Source organism: Mus pahari, chromosome 4, assembly GCF_900095145.1.
Source record: "Mus pahari chromosome 4, PAHARI_EIJ_v1.1, whole genome shotgun sequence".
Classification (NCBI taxonomy): Eukaryota; Metazoa; Chordata; class Mammalia; order Rodentia; family Muridae; genus Mus; species Mus pahari.
This window is the reverse complement of record NC_034593.1, coordinates 126,396,277-126,402,069: the sequence shown is the minus strand read 5'-3', so window position 1 is coordinate 126,402,069 and position 5,793 is coordinate 126,396,277.

Below are 5,793 nucleotides of genomic sequence, written 5' to 3'. Positions count from 1 at the left end.
AAAAAAAAAAAAAAAAAAAGAAAGAAAGAAAGAAAGAAAGAAAGAAAGAAAAAGAAAGAAAGAAAGACACAGCAGCTGCATTCAGTTGTGTAGAGCTGAAATCGATTAACAGTTGATGGGTGGCGGCCTGCTAAATGCTAGCTACTCCACACCAATGACTGTCAAACATTTTGGATTCTGGGCCTTTTTACTCTTTTAAAGAAGCCTAAGGACCATGAAGAGCCCTTGATTGTGTGGAATTTCTGGGAGTATTATGCTAGAAATCAAAATGGAAAAATATTAAGAACACTGAAAATTATGAGCCCAAGCCCCACTTTGCCCTGAGAGTGGGCATCACTGCCCTCCACCATCTCTGAAAACCTCCACATTCTCAGAATAGAAGACAGATTAAACCCTGGGAACTCTTGCATGTTAACAATTGCAAAAAGTCCATCCATGGACCAACTTTTGAGAACACAATCCACTTGAACACTATGCAAGCTAACATGCTATCACTACATAAATTATCCTCATTGACACTGAAAAAAATCTGACTTAATAAAATCAAAACATTAATAGACATGATAGGACCTCCACTATTTTTGGTCCTCCTGCCTCTTAAGTGCTGGAATTACAGGCAGGTGTGGCCACACAATCCCTCTTACTATACAACTTAAAAGCAGAATTCTTAAAAAGTCAACCTTCTTGTACTACAAGTATATACTTCTAGATGCTAAACACTTATTCTGCGTTGAATTTTGTTTTGTTTTGCTTTGTTTTGTTTTACTTTTGCGACCCAATTCCAGCTAAGCAGTAAGGAGACAGCAGCAAAGGTGGCCAACAATAAAGTTACTCACCCTTTTGTTTCTTTGTTCGATGCTGAGCATTGAGCCAGGGCCCTGTGCATGCTGGGTGTGCATTCCACCACTCAACTCTTCCCTCACTATCAATCCCAGACAGGCCAACCAGAGTTGTCTGCAAGCCACACACGGCACGGCTCACTCGGAGCTTGGTAGAACTGGGACTCTCCAGCCCCATTAAGAAATCCTGAGTCAGAACCTGGGCTCAGAACCTGTTAATCCCTGTTCATTACCACCACCTGGGAGCTTAAAAAGACGGATGCCTGGGAGGGCTGGCGGGATGTCAGTGCTCCCAGCTGACTCTACCATGCGTGCAGAAGGTGATACTCTAATGTTAAGATCTTGGTTCCCACCTTGGAAAGAGTAATACTGAAACTCAGAGTAATCACTGCGTTGATGCTTGTGTACCCCAGCAGTCCCCAGCATCCACAACACGTGACAGCCTCCCTGCCGGTTCCTGGGTCCCAAGAATTTCAGAGGAACAAAGGATTTGGATGGTGAGAGATAGCTTAATCCATTCATGCTACTTAAATAAGTGCCTTAGGTTGGTAATTTATAGACAACAAAAGTGCATTGTTTACAGTTCTGTGGGCTGTATAGAAGCACCAGAAGTTTGAGTGTCCGGTGGAGACCTAGTCCTTCCAGCACATTCCAGATCTTTGCACTTGCCAGAAGGGAGGAACGCCTGCCCCTGGGCCTCCTTCATAAAGGCATGGAGTCTACTCCAGACCACTGGCTCCACACACACCAGTCACCCTGCCCCTTGCTACTGCTTCATCTGAGACACTTTCTTTTGTGAGTGTTTTGTCTACGTGTGCACATCGTATGTGTGCATGCCTGGTATCTGCAGAAGTCAGAAGAAGGCTCAGATCCCCTGGAACTGGAGTTAGAGTTAGGGACGGTTGTGACCCACCATCCTTGGAACTGAACACTGGTCCTCCGCAAGGGCAGTAAGTGACCGCTCTTAACCGCTGAGCCATCACTCAAGCTGGGGGTCACTCTTAAGGCAGAACACTTTCAAGGATGTAGTTATTCAAGCCACAGCAGCTGTCTCCCCACATACCTGTCCCACAGAGATAGGAGCCCACTTGATTGGCAGATGTGTTAGGTAAGTGTGGTTACTTGGGAGATGGGATGCTGGACTATTTTTGCCATTAACAACACACTCTGATGGACAATTCTAGCAATTTTTTCAAATTGTCTCTTAAAACATTTCTGCAACATGATGAGTCTGTCCCCTCACTGTCACATGGTCCCGGAAACTGTTTTTCATGTTGCCTTTATTACAAAGGAAATCACAACTGCCAGCCCATTGATTCCAGTTTTACCTTCCCATGCTGGGGAAGGTAACCCCCTATAACCTCTCCGTGTCCACACCTGACCTTCCTGCCCCGAGTCTGGAAATCATAAAGCTCCTCTTCCCACTCCTGGCCCCAAGAAGAGCCCAGGTCTTATCTCTTAGAGCTCTTCCTTCTTGGAGCCTCTAGCAGTGGTCCTCAACCTGGGGGGGGGGTCGAGACCCTTTAGGGGGTTACCTATTAGGTGCTCTTCGTGTCAGATATTTACATTGTGCTTCGTAACAACAGAATCACAGTTATGAAGTGGCAATGAAATAATGTTATGGTTGGGGTCACCACAACATGAGGAGCTGTTTTTTTTTTTTTTTAATTTTGTTTTTTTTTTTTTNTTTTGGTTTTTCCGGGACAGGGTTTCTCTGTGTAGCCCTGGCTGTCCTGGAACTCACTCTGTAGACCAGGCTGGCCTCAAACTCAGAAATCCGCCTGCCTCTGCCTCCTGAGTGCTGGGATTAAAGGCGTGTGCCACCACGTCCCGGCTCTGAGATGCTGTATTAAAAGGTCGAGGTATTAGGAAGGCTAAGAACCCCTGCTGGTTTATTTGCCCCTGGGGGGGGGGGAACGGCAGTTCAAGTCTTAACAAGTTTAGACTTTTGGCCTGTGGCGATTCCACTTTGGTTTACAGTTCTGAAACTTTCCTGAGAGCCTGCGGCAGTGCCAGGAGTAGAGTATACTTGTACAACTGTGCGCTGTGGGGTCAAGGGACGGATGAGTTGTTGGCCCCAGTGGCCGCTTGCGACTGTTTGGGAACTACTGGGTTGTTTTGGTGACAACATAAGGAGACTGCAGAAGGCACAGATCATTTTATATATGCGAGCTTAATCATTGTAACAGGTGGCTTTTAAGATTAAATACAGAATGCACTGCTGTGATCTTAAATATAATAATGCATTCTTTAACATTCCCCATAAAAGGTGGCAAGACTGGCCAGGCATAGTTGTACACATCAGTGATTCCAGTACTTGGGAAGCCGAAGCTGGGGGAATGAGTTCAAATGCAGCCTGAATTACACAGCAAGCTTAAAGCTAACTAACCCAAGGTGTACACCAAGAGCCTATCTTAACAAAATGAGAACTCAGCAAGACATTACAAGAGCAGAAATCAGAGTGTTATCATATAGTGCACAGTGTTCAGCTGCCTCCAGTCAACTGATGAGAACCTCAATCTGCCTTCCTGTCAGGAGGGTTCCCTGCACTCTGTGGGGCTGTGTTTGAATCTCAGGGAATATAATATTGAAAGACACAGTTGAACCCATGATTAACTCCCACATGAAAGCCATCGTTTCTCCAATCTCTAAAATCAAGGTTGTAGCCAGAGGGTCTGAGCTTGTTGGCACAGCTCTTGGAAGCTTGATGCAGGGAGCTTGCTCCAAGCTTGAAGGCAGCCCGAGATACAGAGCAAAGATTATCAGGCCTGTTGGGGCTACTTAACAAGACTGTGTTAAAGCAAAAACCAAAACAAGATAGAAATCTTGGACCATTTCCGATAAAGGAGATAGAAATTCTCAAATCAAAGCTAACTCCACTAGATTCTCAGTCAGTCTAGTTTTTAAAGGGAAGTTCAGGAAAGTCTGCTCCCTTTGTCCTGTACAGTTAGTGTTGAAGACCAGGGGTGCAGTTTAGGACCTAGATCTTGGCTCACACAAAACCCTCCAGTGGGGATTCTATGCTCTGAGAGGGTGTACAGTTTATCACACTACTCCCACTAGGATAATAGGTGCCTGGAAGACATAGCACCCTCAGAGTGACCGGTGAACACTCGGTGGCAGTGAATATCATCTTCTAGAAACTGCATCTGAGACTGTACAGGAGGGCAGGGCCAGCTTCCACCAGGCCTGCCAAACCCTGCTGCGACAAGGTAATAAAATGCCAGTGGCAAGATCAGCACCTAGATATTGATGAGAACAAGATGTTCCGTGCCTGGGTTCCCAGAACGAGGACCCAGCTTTCAGGAGTGTGAAGCGTGAATGCACCTACCCTCGTTAAACATCTGCCCTCGGCCCCTGTCCATTTCCAAACACAGAAGTGTGGCTTGCATCTGCAAGGAACCTCCCTTCCAACACCACCCAGCTGTGGTTCTCCATGGCTGACACTAGAGGGCAGGCCACTAAAACTTTCCCGTCCTAATCGGCCCAGAAGTTCTGGGAGGCGAGGACCACATGGGTAGTTTGTTTTGCTGGACACTAGTTCTTTGTGGAACTCATGCATACCGTGTAAAACCATGTCTCCACCCGCTCTCTGACTTTTAAAGTACATTTACTTTAGCCCTTGTTTCTAGAAGTGGAGATGAAGGACCAGGGTGTCTAGCTCGGTCCAACTGGGAGGGGATGGATCAACTTTAGGGCAAAGTTTACAAAGGAAGCAGCAGGCTTCCAGAGGGAACCAATTAATTCCAAAAACCAAGAATGTCCTAAAAGCCACACTGTAATAGGTTCTGTTGCTATGGCAAGTCTCTCAAAAAAATAAAAGAAAAGAAAAAAGGCTAGGGGACATTAAGAAGGCTTTGGTATCTTTAGAGCTTAGTTTCTGTCCCCTGCTTCCTGGGTCCAAACCCACTAACATCTGACTGTACCCCTAGTCGTGTTTCTACTGTAAGTCACAACTCAGCCCCACCTATTTGCTGTCCATTGGTCTCCACATGCTGACAGTGTCTCACTATTACCGTTCCCTGCTCCAGTAGCAGTAGTAGAGTTTATGGAGCCGTTCCCAGTCCTTCCTTGGAGGTCTTCACAGATTTCCCAAGAGAAGGAGAAAGCACCAATGGACAAATGGCAAAGCTCGCTGGGGAGGGCCTGCCAGGTCACTGGGCTCTGACCCCCATTGTTCGGCCCACAGGCTTCCCAGGGCTCTTCTCCAAGAGAGCCGGAAACAGGCGTACTGGGAGAGCCACACGCTGCAAAATGCTTCCATTCCTGCCCACACCAGCCCCGAGTGAGCCAAAGCCTTTCCAAAGAAGCAAAAGCTTGTATCAGAGTCACTTCTAAGAACCTCCTGGAGGGAAGTCAGCCTGGGACCTGGGGCAGGAAGCAAGCTCACTATACCCTGGGAAAAGAAACAGGAGTTTTCATCCACTCTCTGATGAGAAGTTCTGGTTTTTACTGTTTTTTTTTTTATGAATAGTAATTTTTAAATATATATTACAGAAGCAATCTTTGTGGGAACCAGTAAACAATAGAAATTAAAAAAATGGTAATTTTCCCCAAAGTTCACGGTCTTTGCAAGGACAGAACTTCTGCTAGTTTTGAGCCTTGTAAACAAAGCACCTTTGTAGCTATAACCTCTCTGCTGCTGGCCACAGCATAGAGGGAATAGCCAGGCCCCACAGCATCAGATAAAGAGACATCAACAGGGCTTGCCCATCTTCAGTCACAGACAAGTTTCTTAAAAATCAAAATAGGTCTGCTTTCTGTATCTGCTTTTCTTGAGGCATTTCTCAAGGCTTAGGACACGCTGTCCTGCCTGGTCTTAAGAGTACTATGTGGGCTGGTGAGATGGCTCAGCGGGTAAGAGCACCCGACTGCTCTTCCAAAGGTGCAGAGTTCAAATCCCAGCAACCACATGGTGGCTCACAACCATCCGTAACAAGATCTGATGCCCTCT